Below are 16,684 nucleotides of genomic sequence, written 5' to 3'. Positions count from 1 at the left end.
CAGCCAGAGTGGGGATGACAGCCCCACTAAAGGACAGAATTTACTCCAAGTGGAAACTAATTGATTCTGCCTCAGCAACTTTCCCAATTAGCGAGAATTCTACAACTGAAGGATGAGCTGATGGGGAACCTTAGCTTTATATAAAACAGTTAGCCACAGACTTCAAAGGGTTCTCGAAGGTAAATTTAATTACATCCGCCCCAACCAGACATCCAAAATACCCTCGCATAGCTTTTGTGTGTGTATTTATACTAAGTACAATGCCCACGTCCTGTGACCTTAGTATGTCTCTCTACATCATTGAAAACAGGAGTCCTTTGGAACTGGTTAGAGCAAATTATAATGCCCCCAGCCAAGTGCCTTTTGTTACGCAGCTCATCAAAAGGGGTGCCTGCCTGGCCCTCTGAAAGCTGTGGGACCACTGGGGTTCATTTGAGAACCCTCTACCCCAAGTTGGTCTTGCAAATTATGTCTGCCCTATGCAGAGAGTCTCTTTACTGTCCTCCTGGCATCAAGTGACTTTGAATCTTGCATAATACATGCTCACAAACACACAGGGAAGGGATTATTGTGCTGCCAGGATTTAATAGTGTTTATGGTAATGAGCTGAAGGGACGCAGGATGACAGAGGTTTTGTGTTCGTCCCTGGAGCACGATGGTGCCGTGTCCAGTGGCAGGAGAGCGTACGAGCTGTGTGGGCTCGGCCTGCATCTACAGACGGGCCTCCGCGGTCCTCCAAAGGCTCCAGATCTGGACACGGGCGGCGCCCGACCTTGGTGAAGCCCATTCCTGCCCTCTCTGCTGGTCCCGGGAAAAGGAGGCACGATCAGTCAGCCGACACTAAGATGACAACCTGACCACACAGGTTTCTACTGCGGCTTCGTGGGCTTGGCTCCCGAGGCTGGGCGGTGAGCTTGCTGCAGGCCAGCACCAAGGGGTGCTCCACCCCAGACCCTCAGCTCTGTGGAAGGTGGACCCAGCCTCTCTCCCACTAGTAAGGAACTGAACTGGGACAGGCAGCCCTGTGCAGACGGCAGCTGAGAGCTCGCCACACCTGCAGAGACTAGCATCGCTTCTCCGATGGCCATGACAGCCAGGGCTCTGTGCAAAGCCAGCCCCGAAGAACCAGACACTCAGCTCAAGGCTTCTGTCCCCAGTGAGGATGGAGACTGCTCCCATTCTTCAAGGAGCGCACTGAGAGTTTGATGAAGAGCTGGACCAGTCAGGCGCCTGCCCAGGGATCCAGCTGAAGGGACTCCAGAACAACCCTGGGACCACAGTGCCCTCAAGTGGAGCGTGGCCAGCACTGCTCTTGGTCAGTTTGGGGCAGGGAACGTGCTCTGTTAAGCCCAGGCCATGCCGGAAATCTCTTATTCTAAATGTAAAGGCATGTATCTTGAGTACATGTGAATAAGTATCATACGTATAAGTATCATACCTAAGAATAAGTATCTCTGTTTACTAATAGAATGCAGGCTATTCTGCCAAGTCCAATAAGCAAATGTACAAATATTCAAGGAATGCCCTTTTTTTTTGCCTGCTTGGGTGACTGCCACTCCTCAGCCTGTCCCTGCCATCTCATCTATTCTGCAGACATTCACAGGAAACATCCATCACGCGGTGGTCCCTTCCTGGGGACTGTGGAACATTTCGGGGACAGAGAAGTACGTGTGGAAAAGGGAGGGAAGAATGACCATGAGTGAGAAGAGACGACTACTGAGCCGGCAATTCCTTTGGCACTATTCCGTGCATGGCACAGGCTGCTACTGACCTCATGATGAAGGTGGTTCTCAAGTGTGAGCTGACTGAGCACTGGATGGACTTGGGCCAAAGGCGGGTCCTGGCCACGGGGGACAACGCAGAGTGTGAGGTTGCTGTGCAACAGAGGGTCTCAGCTGACTGCCCAGTGCTGTGGTCCCAGCCAGGCCCTCACCTGTCCGATAGGAAACTGTGCAAGTAAGATTCCGAAGTCCTACTTGTGTGTTTCAGCGGGTCTTCAGTCACTAACTTCTTCTACTCGATCACTACTACTGTTGGCCAGAGTCTGCCCAGGAGGACCATGCGTGCATGCTAAGTTGCTTCAGTCATGTCCAACTCTTTGCAACCCTATGGACTCTAGCCCACCAGGCTCCTCTGTCCATGGGATTCTCCAGGCAAGAATACTGACTGGAGTGTGTTGCCATGCCCTCCTCCAGGGGATCTTCCCAACCCAGGGATCAAACCTCTGTCTGTTATGTCTACCTGTATTGGCAAGCAAGTTCTTTACCACTTACCGCCACCTGGGAAGCCCCATGGGAGGACCATGACTTTCGCTTAAAAGATGGACCTGGAAGACTGCTGCTGGCCATCCCCCCTGCAACCAAAGGACATGTTCTTTATCTCAGCAGTAGTAGCACATCAGCTGGCTGCAGCTGACCATCTGGGCCACAACAATGCTGCCACGACAAATATCATCTCAAGCATAGCTTTGTTCGGTGCCTCGTCTGTTTCTGCTGGATGGATTCTCAAAAGTGGCCCAGCTGGGTCAACGTTTCATGCACACAGAAAGTTGGAAGTATAAAGTAGCGGGGAGTGAAAATCATAGACTACGAGGCTGTGGCCTCCTGCCAGCCCTCCAGGGGTACCCTGGGTCATGGACTCCTCACCAGAGGATACCCGTCCATCATTTCTGCCATCCTGGAAACTGGCCAAGGACAGGTGGGAGCAACGCTGGGAGAGCCAGGCCCTGGTGGAGACATCTGAAGGATCCGTGTCTGCAGACGCCTTCGGAGAGGCCCCAGTTCCGCCCTGGCTCCACCCTCTCCGGGCTCTCACCAATGGGCCCCAGTTCCTCCCTGGCTCCACCCTCTCTGGGGCTCACTCACCAATGGGAAAGCAGGCAGGCCATGATGCTTGTGCTGTGATGTGTAAAAAGGCCCCAGTCCCTCCTACCACACCAGACATAAAGGGAAAGAGGAAGGGGCAAGGAAGTCGTGATCAGGAAAGGGTTGAAATAAACTCCCATTACCTTCATCAGAAGGACTAATGCTAAAGCTGAAGCTCCAATACTTTGGCCACCTGATGCGAAGAACTGACTCATTGGAAAAGACCCTGATGCTGGGAAAGATTGAGGGCAGGAGGAGAAGGGGACGACAGAGGATGAGACGGTTGGATGGCATCACCGACTCAATGGACATGAGTTTGAGTAAATTCCGGGAGATGGTGATAGACAGGGAAGCCTGGCATGCTGTAGTTCATGGGGTCACAAAGAGTCAAACGCAACTAAGCCACTGAACAACAACAACCTTGACAGCAAGGAAAGCGCTTCACTCAGACTCCCATTCCCTGTATTCTCTGGCGAGATGGACATCTCTGAGAGGCGGTTCCCTAGAAGTTGCCACAGGGCACTGGGTGTCCTGCTTGTGATGGTCACTGAGGACAGCATTGCCCCCTGCTGAGCAGGATCTCTGACAAACACCTGAATTTGCATCAAAATGAGGCACTGAGTAGGGAGGGGAAAGGGGAGCTGCTAATCAACAGACGTAAAGTTTCAATGAAGCAACATGAATAAGCTCTAGAGACCAGGTGCACAGCATCCTACCCACAGTCAACAAGACTCTGCGCATGTGAGCAGCATCAGTCCTGTCCGACTCTGCGACCCCATGGAGTGCAGCCTGCCACGCTCCTCTGTCTATGGGGCTCTCCAGTCTCGAATACTGGAGTGGGTTGCCATGCTTCCCTCCAGGGGATCTTCCCGACCCGGGGATTGAACCTGCATCTCTTGTGTCTCCTGCATTGGCAGGAAGATTCTTTACCACTGAACCTCCTGGGAAGCCCAAGGAGACTCTGTTGTCTGCTTAAAAAGGGTAGATCGCAAGTGTTCTTACAACAATGAAACAAATTTGTTTTAAAAAATGAGGTGATGGTGGGAGGACTTTCAAACTATCCATACAAGAGGTAAGAAGTCACCATTTGACAATGCTCTGCAAGGTTTCAAAATATGTTCGAGGATAGCATTTTAGAGGGAGCCCCTCAAAAGCAGTGGGGCTGGTTGTACAGTGCAGCCGGCTCAAGGGGCAGAGACCGACAGTAACCAGTCTCTGCCTGTACCCACTCCTACCTCCTGGATGGTGCTCTACCCTCCCACATGCTCCATAACTGGGGATCACAGGATGCAGAGGAGATGCTTGAAACGGGTGCTGTATTGGGGCCATCCCCATGCAAGACACAGAAGAGGCAGATCTTTGGCACAGAGAATCCAGGAATGGATGAATCCATCTAAATGTCTCCCCTTAAGTCCAGACACTCTAAGGACGGCCCTGCTTCCAGTGGGCAACATGGGGTGCACAAGGTGGGGAGAAGATAAGACCCATCTCTGAGGACAGAAGACTGACAATCAAGTGCAGACTCCACTGCAAGCCCACTCTCCGGTCCCCCCTAAGGATGCCCCCACCTTACCACAGAGGCATGAGCTGTAATGGAGAAAAATGGAGTGCTGGATGGGAGGGGGTTATGCTCTGAGGAAAGGGGTGTAACTGGTTTTAACTTCTCTGATCATTTACACACAGAGAAATAGTCGTGAAACATTTCAAGAAATGTGATATTAACCAGACAGGCTTAATAGTCAAACGGATTTGGTGAAAATGCAAACAAGTGGAAAACCTGACCTCTCCTCCTTTTCCTTCTCTCCTTTTCAGAACTGAGGAGGACTTCCCCGGTGGTACAGTGGATGAGAGCCCACCTACCAATGTAGGTGACGTGCGTTTGATCCCTGATCCGGGAAGATTCCGCTAAGCCCATGCGCCGCAGCTGCTGAAGCCAGCACACTCTAGAGCCTTCAAGCCACAACTGCTAAGCCCAAGCACAGCCACCGCGGAAGCCCGTGCACCCTGGAGCCTGTGCTCCCCGACAAGAGATGCCGCGGCTGCCACAAGAAGCCCGTTCACCGCAACCAGAGAGAAGCTCCCGCTCTCCACAGCTAGAGAAAGCCTGCGTGCAGCCACGAAGACCCAGCACCACCAAAGATAAATAAAGATAAAATAAATATTTTAAAAACTGTTTCTTTAAAACAAAAAAGAACTGAGGATTCAACAAGCCTTGCCCAAAACTAAATAAATCTGTGTTTGCCCGTTGTTTTCTCCTTGCCTTGGCCAATTACATTAGAGTATGAGCGTTACCTTATCAAACCATCATCACTGTCGTATCCAGATGTACTTGAACAAGCACACACGTCCCCGCTGACGTACTTAATTGGGAAATGCTAAATCCTAATGACTTCCATTGACCGTGGAGGAGAGAGCGAAGGTCCCTTGAATAGAATGCATCTTTCAAAGCCTTCCTTCCTGTTGCCTTGGTGAATCCATGTGGAATGGAGATTGTCCTGGTGATAAGAGGAAGCCAAACCAAGAGAATGGGGGAGACGGTATATTGGGGCCAATAAACTCTCCTTGAAAGTTGGTTTCTTGGAGACAAGCTGGGTACACTATGGTGCTTTCAGCCAGCTCTCCTGCTGGCATTATTAGGTCCATAAACTCTCCTAAGATTCTATGAGCCAAATGGCCTCTCTCCCCGCACAATACCCTCAAGCCCAGGCCCCGACTTCCGTGAAGGGGAGGGATGCTGGCAGCTGAAATGCGATGCTGCGGTCACATGGCCACCTCTAGGATGCCTTAGGGCAGCTGGAGGTCAATAAAATGTCTTGGAATCCTGCCCGCCAGACCCCATCTATGCCTGTGGTCCCTGGGACTTTAGTGAGAACACAGCTTGTAAGATGGGGAGAAGGCCCACTGCACAAAACAGATGCTTGTTAACTAGGAAGTGTTCACAGCGGACCACAGCGGAGTTGCGAGGTATTTATGCAGTCAGGAAACAGACCACCAGGGAGGGAAGGGAAGGAGGAGGAGCAGCGGTGGGTCCCCAATGCGGCCTAAAAGGAAAAAAGCACGAATGACCCAGCTCGATCTTAAAGAGCCTGCCGGGGGCGCCAGGACCCATCAGGGCTCCCGGCAAAACCTGGGTGCAGTGTTGTCTGTGGATCTTCACCTGCAGCTCGGAGCTCCTGCCGTGACTGTACCGATATGCGTCCCTGAGCAGCCCCTCTCCCTATCGGATATGCCCTTGAATCTCCCGGGGATCTTGTTAATATGCAGATTCCTTATCCCTGGGTCAGGATTGGGGTCCAAGATTCTGCATTTCTGAGAAATGGCAACCCACTCCAGCACTCTTGCCTGGAAAAGTCCATGGACTGAGGAGCCTGGTAGGCTACAGTTCAAGGGGTCGCAAAGAGTCGGACACGACTAAGCGACTTTTTCTTTCTTTCTTCCTTCCTCCCTTCCTTCCTCCTCCTTCCTTCCTCCCTTCCTCCCTTCCTCCCTCCCTCCCTCCCTCCCTCCTCCTTCCTTCCTTCCTTCCTCCTCCCTTCCTCCCTCCTCCCTTCCTCCTCCTCCCTTCCTCCTCCTCCCTCCCTCCCTCCCTCCCTCCCTTCCTCCCTCCCTTCCTCCCTTCCTCCCTCCCTCCCTCCCTTCCTCCCTCCTCCTCCTCCCTTCCTCCTCCCTCCCTCCCTCCCTCCCTCCCTTCCTTCCTTCCTTCCTCCTCCTTCCTTCCTCCCTCCCTCCCTCCCTCCCTTCCTCCCTCCTCCTTCCTTCCTTCCTTCCTCCTCCTTCCTTCCTCCTCCCTCCCTCCCTCCCTTCCTCCCTCCCTCCCTTCCTCCCTCTCTCCCTCCCTCCCTCCCTTCCTTCCTTTCTTTCTTTCTTTCTCAGATGATATTGATGCCGCTGGTCCCTGAACGCTTTATTAGGAAGAGAGCATCTTGGGCCCCACCCCAGGCCTAGGGAATCAGAGTCTGCATCTCTTCACATCCCCAGGGGACTCACATGCACATACAATTTCAGAAGTTCTGTTCTAGACACTACTTACACGTCGGAAATCAGAACAAGGGCATCAGAGAACTTCACGCCCAAGAGCCATGCTTGGTACCCATGAAATGAGCCAAAGTAGGGAGCATGTGAAGCCATCACCTTTGAGTTTCTGCTGTCAGGGAGCAACTCCATCACAACGACAGATGCCGCCAGACTGAACACCTGGCAGGTATTGCTTGCATAAAGGAAAAGACAGAAAAGCATTTCAAAAGTTTACCCACTGATAGAAAAATGTAAGTATTACCAGCAAAAGGAACCACTAAATGAGTAAGAAATGAAAGTTGATCTATGCTTTATCTAAAGAAAGAAAAACAAAAAGCAAAAAAAAAAAAGAAGAAGAAAAAGAACACAGAACAGGGAAGACCCCAGTACAAGCTCAGTTTTGCCACTAACGGGTGCGTACACACCTTCGGATTTCCCGGTGGTTCAGTGGTAAAGAATTCACCTGCCAATGCAGGAGACACAGGAGACTCAAGTTTGATCCCTGTGTCGGGAAGCTCCCCTGGAGGAGGGCATGGCAACCCACTCCAGTGTTCTTGCCTGGAGCATCCCATGGACAGAGGAGCTTGGTGGGCTGCAGTCCGAGGGGTCGCCCAGAGTCGGGCACGCCTGAGCGACTGAGCATGAGCACAGACCTTTGGTGAGACTCGATCTGCCCAAACTTCAGTCTGTTTGTCCCTAAAACTGGGCATCTGTGTCCACAACTCATTCCCAGTTCTAAGAATCTAAGCTTTCAAAATCAAAGCTTTACATTTTGATGCTTTGCTGTGATTTTCAGGGTAGACTTAAACAGATGCATTTCAAATATCGTTTTTGGAAAAAGTGTGAACTGGAAAGACAACCAAAGAATGTAAGAAAATACTTGTAATGAGGTTTTTTTCAGTTGGGGCTTATCCAAAAAGAGTTGCTATGAATATTTGTGTACAGATTTTTTTGTGTGAACATAAATTTTCATTCTCCAGAATAAATGCCCAGGAGTAAAATTTCTGGGTCTGTGAAAATCCCGTGTTTAGTTTCATAAGAAATTGCCCAGCTATTTTCTGGAGCAGCAGTGCCCTGCTGCGTCCTCAGCAGCGACTGGGGAGGGATCCAGTTTCTCCGCGTTCTCCTCAACACCTGGTCTTGTCACTCTTTTACTTTAACCCTTCTGATAGATTCTGCAGAGATATCTCGTTGTCATTTGCATTTGCATTTCCCTGATGGCTACTGATGCTGAACATCTTTTTTTGTGCTTACTTGTCATCTGGATTCAGAGAAATATCTCTTTGTGTCTTTTGCCCACTTTCCCTCCTTTTAACTGAATTTGACTACTAAAAAGCTCTGTGCTGCTCTTAGAAGAATAAGAAACATGTATCCCTGCCAGAAAAAAAAAAAAAAAACAAGAGACATGCATCCTCAGACATTCACGGAAAGACCTGCAGAAACGACCATGAAAAGCAGTTGAACTTATTAAACAGTCATTGTCGAGAAGAGCATTCCGAAGGCGGAAGCCAAAGTCTCAGTGGTTCCTGCCAGATTTCAGAAGGCTCCAGAAGAATATTTCTGTACGATGCTCTTCAACAAGTTAGCATGTGTTCTTATTTGGGCGGCGTGTGTGTGGGGGGGTGGTGCGAGGAGGGGCGTGTTCATAATTAGGCTAACATGTCCTAGAGCCTCCATCAGAATTCCGACCACATTCTAATACCCAGTGCTGATTCTAATACCTGGTGCTGTGAGCAGCGTGCTAAGATTCTATTTTGGTGGAAAACGGACATTAGGGAGCCCTGGTTTACCATTTTCCAGGCCACAATCGTTTCTTCTCTGCTCTGTGTTGCAGCATTCTGGACGATGCCTGGGCATTCCAGAAAGGAAACAGGCTGGCATTGCTTTCTTTCAGAGAAACCCCAGGGCTGGGAGCAGGAACTCCTGTAGCCCCTCTGAGCAGGGGCAGGGGGCCCACAGTGAACGCAGGTCACGGGGCAGCTCATGGCATGGCACCCTCATCCTTAGCCTCACTCTTCACAGCAGCCGCAGAGGTGGCAACCACCCAAGTGCCCAGCGGTGGATAAAGGGATAAACAAAATGCAGTCCGTACACAATTCAGGTTTGGAAAGGAAGGGGATCCTGACAGAGGCCGCAACACACATGAACCTTGAAGACGTTAAGGTGAGTGAAGCAGTCAGTCATCAAAGGACAAACAATGTGTGATCCCACTTGTGTGAGGTCCCTGGAGGAGGCAAAGCCACAGAGACAGCAAGGAGGAGGGGGGCTGCCTAGGGCTGGGGGAAGGAGCATGGGAAGCTGGCGTTTGATGGGGACAGAGCTTCGGTTTGGGAAGAGGAAAAAATGCCCTTGAGAGGATGGTGGTGACGGTTGCCCAATGATGTGCGTGTACTTAAAGCCACTGAACTACACGTCTGTGTGTGTTAGTCACTCAGTCATGTCCGACTCTTCGCAAACTACACGTTTAGAAATGGTTAAAATGGCAGATTTCATGTTATGTATATATTCCCACAGAATTCCCTGGTGGTCCAGTGGTTAGGACTTAGTGCTTTCACTGCTCTGGGCCCAGGTTCAATCCCTGGTCAGGGAACTAGGATCTCACTTATTTATTTTTAGGGGGGCTCCAAAATCACTGCAGATAGTGACTGTAGCCATGAAATTAAAAGATGCTTGCTCCTTGGAAGAAAAGTTATGACCAACCTAGACAGGATATTAAAAAGCAGAGACATTACTTTGCCAACAAAGGTCTGTCTAGTCAAAGCTATGGTTTTTCCAGTAGTCATGTATGGAAGTGAGAGGTGGACTATAAAGAAAACTGAGTGCTGAAAAATTGATGTTTTTGAACTGTGGTATTGGAGAAGACTCTTGAGAGTCCCTTGGACTGCAACCAGTCCATCCTAAAGGAAATCAGTCCTGAATATGCATTGGAAGGACTGATGCTGAAGCTGAAACTCCAGTACTTTGGCCACTGATGTGAAGACCCTGATGCTGGGAAAGATTGAAGGCAGGAGGAGAAGGGGCCAACAGAGGATGAGACGGTTGGATGGCATCACCGACTCAATGGACTTGAGTTTGAGCAAGCTCCGGGAGTTGGTGATGGACAGGGAGGCCTGACGTGCTGCAGTCCATGGCGTCGCAGAGTCAGACAAGGCTGAGTGACTGAACTGAGCTGATATATTCCTACAGTTTTTTAGAAAAGAAAAGGTGGATTCTTCACATTCAGGTTCACATTGATCTCATCTTCGACAGGTGACTGTCCAGGTCTGCTCAGAAGCAGCCTGGTTCTGATTCCCCAAACCTCCAGGAAAGAATAAAGTGTAACAGCCTGGCAGCCGGTTCTCATTGCCTGAGGAAGCCAAGATGCCTTCCTGTTTGCCAGCAGCAGGGGCGGCTTGATCAGACCCACTGGCAACCCTCCTCTGCCCTTCAAAGCAGAAGGAAAAATCAGCTTTAGAGTAGGAATTTAATGGAAATTCAGGTCTTGTTGGCAGATGAGAGATTTGATGAATTTTTCCTTATCTTCCCCATGCTTGATGGACTTAGCCTTGGGGGATTCTAAGCATTAACTTGGTTCAGATATCAAAGGCTTCCAAGCAGGAATGGACGCTGGAGATGGCTTAATCCAAGCCCAGCTGGGGAAAGAGACTGCACAGGACAGCAGGAAAGGACAGACCCAGGCCACTGCCCTCTGACCTCCATCCACATGTGGGCTTTTTGTGCTTCTTTTATCACACCATCTAGACCCCCAGCGACGGTCTTTATTACAGTCAAAGACCCCTGGGAGGAAACACCTGACTTCTCACCTGTGTCAGGCATGAGCACACGTGCTCAGTCGTGTCTGACTCCTTGCAACCCCATGGACTGTATCACGCCAGGCAAGAAACACTGGAGTGGGTTGCCATTTCCTCCTCCAGGGAATCTTCCCAACCCAGTGGTCGAACCTGAGTCCCGTGCATTGGAGGCGGATTCTTTACCACGGGGCCGCCTGGGAAGCCCCTGTGTGCTGCTGCTGCTACTGCTGAGTCACTTCAGCCGTGTCCGACTCTGTACGACCCCAGAGACGGCAGCCCACCAGGCTCCCCCGTCCCTGGGATTCTCCAGGCAAGAACACTGGAGTGGGTTTCCATTTCCTTCTCCAATGCATGAAAGTGAAAAGTGAAAGTGAAGTCGCTCAGTGGTGTCCGACTCTTAGCGACCCCATGGACTGCAGCCCACCAGGCTCCTCGGTCCATGGGATTTTCCAGGCAAGAGTGCTGGAGTGGGGTGCCATTGCCTTCTCCGGCCCCTATGTGAGCTGTCAGCAAATAGATCCATCGTCCTCTGCAGGCAAGGGGGAGAAAGTCCTGCCCTCACAAAGGTCGTGCCCGCAGTCACAGCGTTCTGATGCCGTACCCTTGGCACGCCACATTGACAGCTCACCGGACGACCATCACTAATCACAACAGGAACGCTGACTGCGTCCCTGCCACGGCCACACTGTTCACGTATCAGTGCTGTGCTCCTCCCATCTGACGGACTAGACAACTGAGGCCCAAAAAAATCAATGAACTCCCAAGGCACGCTGCTGGAAGGTGCTGACCCAGACCAGCTGCAAACTGAGACGGCAAGGGTTCTGCCCAAGCTCAAGGGCTCTGAATGTAAACCCCAGCTCTCGGTGGTCTCAGGTCTTTGTTTACAAATGGACATAGAGTGTGCTGCGGGCAGTGACCCATCACCATCTCAGGAGTGTATCCTACCCCCTCAGCTCCAAGTGCTCTGAGCCCACGAGGGAGTGGACCAGGCGGCGGGTCAGCTGCTGCCCCCTGCTGGGCGGCCTGGGCTCAGCAGCCATTTGTTGGGGGAGGGGGGGGCGGAGGGAGTGCAGGGAGGAGGGTGGGTCCTGGGAGAGAAAGCCCCTGTGGGAGTTCTGTGAGTGGCCAGTGCGGAAAGGTCACCTCTCCACCCCTCTCCCCTCCGCTGGTCCTCCTCCCACCAGGGAATGGATGGAGGAGCTGTGAGCTGGTTTCTCAGCATCTAAGACAGCCTCAACCAGCTCCCCTGGGGTGGCCCATGCTGGTCAATGAGCCCTAGTTCTCTCTTTCATCCGGGGGAGGGCTTCCAACTTCGCCCCGAGTCTAGTGGGGGCCGAGGGGGCAGCCGTACCAGGCCCTCAGCCCCGACACACACACACACCTCCCTTCAAGTTTGTGGCCCGAAGTGTATGCAGTTCAAATGGGACACGCCTGTCCATTGACCAAGGCAGTCGACCTCTTGGGACTCCCCGTGGGGGGCTGTCCTGAGCCAGACCTGGGAAGCGAGGCACTCCCTGTGAGCTTTAGATGGTGAAACGAGTCGCTTGCTTCCGCCTTACTGAGACACAGAATTGTGGTGAGCTGCCAAGCTGTCTTCTAGCTGGTTTTAGACTCCGTGGCCTTTAAGCTACACCAAGTTGCCGTACATCATGCAAAGCTAGTCTGCAGCAGCGGGTCGGGGCTGGTGAGGAAGTGTTTTGTTTGTTTGTTTTGTTTTTAAATTAAAATTAATTTTTAATTCATATTTGGGGGGAAGTGAAAACGTTCCATGTCTCAGCTGTGGTGCAGGGACGTGACTGAATACATCTGTCAAAACTTAGTGATAGGGACTTGCCTGGTGGCTCAGTGATGAGGAATCCACCTGCTAATGCAGGGGACACAGGTTCGACCCCTGGTCGGGGAAGATTCCACATGCTGCAGAGGAACTAAGCCTGTGCCCCTCAACTACTGAGCCTGTGCTCTAGAGCCCGAGAGCCGCAACTCCTGAAGCCCACGCACCCTAGAGCCTGTACCCTGCAACAGGAGAAGGCACAGCAATGAGAAGGCCATGCACTGCAACTAGAGAAAAACCCACGCAGCAACAAAGACACAGCAGAGCCCAAAATAAATGTATAAATTATTTTTTAAAACTTAATTATACCTAAAGAAAAGTTGAGTTAAAAAAAAATATATCTCCTGGAGGGCAGTTTCCTCTTTCATGGAAGGTTGACCGATTCATGCTCCCTGGTTCTGTGTGAATCCCCAGATGGAAACCTGGTTACCTGGCAACACCTTTTGCAATTCACTCCGGTTCTGATTTAGCAAACTTTGTGGGCTGTGTGGGCTTCCCTTGCGGCTCAGCTGGTAAAGAATCCGCTTTACCATTGAAATCCATTTACTGTTTAAAGAATGGCTGTGTGCTCATTGCCAGCCTCCAGGTACCAAAGTGCCCCAAAGGTGGAATGCACTAGATCAAGGATGACTTCTCAGCTCATGGCTCCACCCCCAGGCGGCATCTCCTCCCTCCAGGAGTCCTCAAGGCACCTTTCCCATCAGTCAACCTTGTCTTCCTGTTTTCCTCCTTGTCTTCTTGCCCCAGATGTCCGGTCCTTGACTTGTCTTCCCTGTTATCATTCACTCCCTGGATAATATCCCACTTGAAGGCCCCAAATATCTTCCAATGCTGAGGACTCCTGCTTACCTGTCTTTGCCTGGATCTTTTCCTCAGGCTAAAGACAGCGGATGTATCTCCACCTGCCAACTCAACATCCTCTTTGGAAATGCAACTCAAACTTAACAAGTCCAAAATCAAACTCTGATTTCCCCTCCCCCAAAACCTGTTCCTCCCCAGGTCTCCCCCAGCTCAGAGCCTGGGAATGCCATCCTTTCATCGCTCAGCTTCCAAAATCATCCTTGGCTCCCTCTTCCTCTCCCTGGCCATCAGGAAATCCTGACTCTTTAGTCTTCAAAAAATACCCAGAGTCCACCTTCCTCTCATCTCATCCATGGCTACTGCCCTGGACCAATGCATCAGTGTTCACCTGAACTGCTGTGATAGCTTTCTGGTTCCACCCTTGTCCCCTGAAGCCCGCCCTGAGCACCGCAGCTCAGGCAGGTTGGTCCCTCTGCTCCAGTAAGTTCCCACCTCCCTGAGCAGAAGGTCCAGGGTCCTGACAATGACCATTAGACCCTTGTATAACTTAGCCCCAATCTGCACCCGGTTCTTCTCCAGCCTGGTGGCAGCCTGGCTCTTTCCAGACACACCTCATGTATTCTTCGCTCAGGGGCTTTGCACCTGCTGTTCTGTTAGCCTGGGATACTCTGTGCTCCAGTATCTCCCTTCCCTCCGTGTTTGCTGACCCTCATCTTGGACCCAGTGCCTAGATGTGTAACTAGTTGCCTTATAAAGCCTTATAAACCATCATATAAAGCCTAGAGAGGCGAGATTAGGTGGTTTTACTGTCTCCACTCCACCCACCGATGGTGTCAGGAAAGAGAAAAGACACAGAACACAGACTTGTCCAATGTGAGAAGTCTCTGTTTCACCTGACCCCCACAGGTAGGTGGCCCCAAACTCAGGGGCGATGCACTCCCACTCAGGGAGAGTTGCCCTCAGGGACGGGTGGTGGGGGTCCCTGTAACCCCAGGCCATCTGGCAAGGTCCCGGGAGAGTGAGCCCTCCCTCTCTCCTTCTTCCCAGCCACATGTTCTTCCCCCAAGTGACGATGCTGTCTGCTGCCAGGGCAGGCGAGGCGATGGCATGACCCGGGCTTATGGATCCGCCCCACAGCCCATCCGTCTGAGGGCAGATGACAGCGCTGCAGAGCCATGTGTTCTCACACACCCGGGCTGCTTGGCCATGTCTGTGTGTAACCAACATCCCCTGTTTTCTGTGTCCCTCTCTGGATTCCTCCCAACTTTCCCCTCGGGATGGTCTGAACCCCCCACAGAGGCTCAACACCACTGCTCACGTTGTCTGCCAGGTCATACATGGACATCCACCTCCCTGAGTGTCCTGGACAACCTTGCTGGGTGCCTGGAAATTCTTCCCAGCGATTCTGGGCTTCTCTGTTAACTCTAGACTCAGAGGTCACCGAACCCTTCTGGACTCTACTCCAGCTGGACCCTGGGGAGGGCTGAGGGCGCCAAACCAAGAAGCAATCACCGCCGGAGAATGTAGTCCGTGTCCAGGACCATCGAGCTCCGGGATGGCAAATGGGGGTACGGGAGACCCGGGGAACGGCCTGCTCTTCTTGAGTAGCTGCTGCTGCTGCTGCTGCTAAGTCGCTTCAGTCGTTTCCAACTCTGTGCGACCCCATAGACGGCAGCCCACCAGGCTCCCATCCCTGGAATCTCCAGGCAAGAACACTGGAGTGGGTTGCCATTTCCTTCTCCAATGCATGAAAGCGAAAAGTGAAAGTGAAGTCGCTTAGTCGTGTCTGACTCTTTGAGACCCCGTGGACTGCAGCCCACCAGGCTCCTCCGTCCATGGCAAGAGTGCTGGAGTGGGTGCCGTTGCCTTCTCCACTCGTACTCTTGAGCAGGAACGACAGCTGATGCTGATTGTTGACTTGCAGTTGCTTCCCCTCCTCCCTCCTCCCCTCTTGCCACCAACGGAGAGGGAGCTTCAAGCCAGAATACATTTGAATGGCAAAATAATTTATGCTTCATTAGGGTGCTGGATTTAAAATTAGAAGTTTCTATGCATAATCACATGGACGGTTTAATCTCATTGTTTTGCCACTCATTATCGACTCTTCTTAGATGTCTGTGACACTGGAGCCTTCAACCTATTTCTAGGCCACCCCTTCCTCCCCTTTCTATAAACTACACCGAATTCATCTTCCTAAAATGCCACCCTGGTCGTTTCGTAAGCCGACTCTAACACACATTGAAGAGTTGGGCACCAAGTGGCATTGAAGACCTTGTATGCTGACCCATGACCTTGTCATCACGTCCACTGCTGCTGGCCGAGCCCAGGTACCTGGTAGTCGCTCCAGATCCTTTTGCTCACTCTCTTCTCTCCATCTGGGAGGGAACTTTTCTACCTACCAAAACTCTGCCCACGCTTAAGACTCAACTCAAAAGCTACCTGCCCACGAATTCTCTGGTTATACAACAAGAAGTCTTCTCCCTGCTGCCATCACTGATGCCCAAGCTGATCAAGTCTCTTATTAAATATTCTTATCTAATTGTCCCTGGCACCAGAGATTTTATTCTACAAGCCTTTGTAGCCTATAACAGGGTTCTATGTCATAGATTCTTTTGGATTAAGGGTAAATGAAAGACAGGCCATGTCTCTCCTTAACCCTTTGTGATAGATCAGGGAACAGTAAGACATGTGATACACTCAAAGCACAAAGCTTCCCCTACTGTAGGTGCCTCTAAAATTCTCAGATTCTCGATGTCATTCATAAACTTTCTCTCTGCTCCTAGTCAGCTTCCTTGCCCATCAAACCACACCAGATATTTCTGTTATTTTTCACTGCTGTATTCAAGCTCTGAACCCTAACCATCTCTCCTAGCCTTCAGCAAATTACTTTGACTCATATTTCAAAGAAAAGACACCAGAAGCCCTCCTCCCTTGCTTTTCTGGACCTGGGCACAGCCTCACCTCTGTCTTTGGGGCATCTGTTCCTTTCTCTTTCCTCCAGCATCAGGTGTGTTCCTGTTTCCGCTGGAGGCCAGGGCCCCCACCTCACTCTGGTGACCAACCCGTCTGAGCCATCATTTATTCCCCTTTCTGCAATGCTTATGACAGTTCTCTATAGCCTTATACCTCATTGAAAATACCCAGGTTCAAACCTCTGCTGCCTCACACAGCCACAGGGACGGGATGGTTAAGTTGGTGTGTCAGCTTGACTGGGCCGCAGAGGCCTCAGGTTCTTGCTTGAACTTTATTTCTAGGCATGTCTGTCAGCGTGTGTCCAGACAAGACTGGCATTTGAATCAGAAGACTGAGTAAAGCCAGTGGCCCTTTCCAATGTGCGGGGGCCTCGTCCAATCCATTGAGGACCCAAATATTGGGTTGACCAA

At 51.3% G+C, this 16,684-nt stretch overlaps 1 non-coding gene across 1 annotated transcript; it reads left to right on the top strand.

Annotated features, from left to right (window-relative positions):
* The first annotated feature begins 9,395 nt into the window (after nt 1-9,395).
* Nucleotides 9,396-9,468, top strand: TRNAE-UUC (transfer RNA glutamic acid (anticodon UUC)). Its single transcript has one exon. It is a non-coding gene; the product is annotated as a tRNA-Glu (tRNA).
* Nucleotides 9,469-16,684: the final 7,216 nt, after the last annotated feature.

This window comes from Bos taurus, chromosome 3, assembly GCF_002263795.3.
Source record: "Bos taurus isolate L1 Dominette 01449 registration number 42190680 breed Hereford chromosome 3, ARS-UCD2.0, whole genome shotgun sequence".
NCBI classification, from domain to species: domain Eukaryota; kingdom Metazoa; phylum Chordata; class Mammalia; order Artiodactyla; family Bovidae; genus Bos; species Bos taurus.
This window is presented reverse-complemented; position numbering and strand designations above follow the sequence as displayed.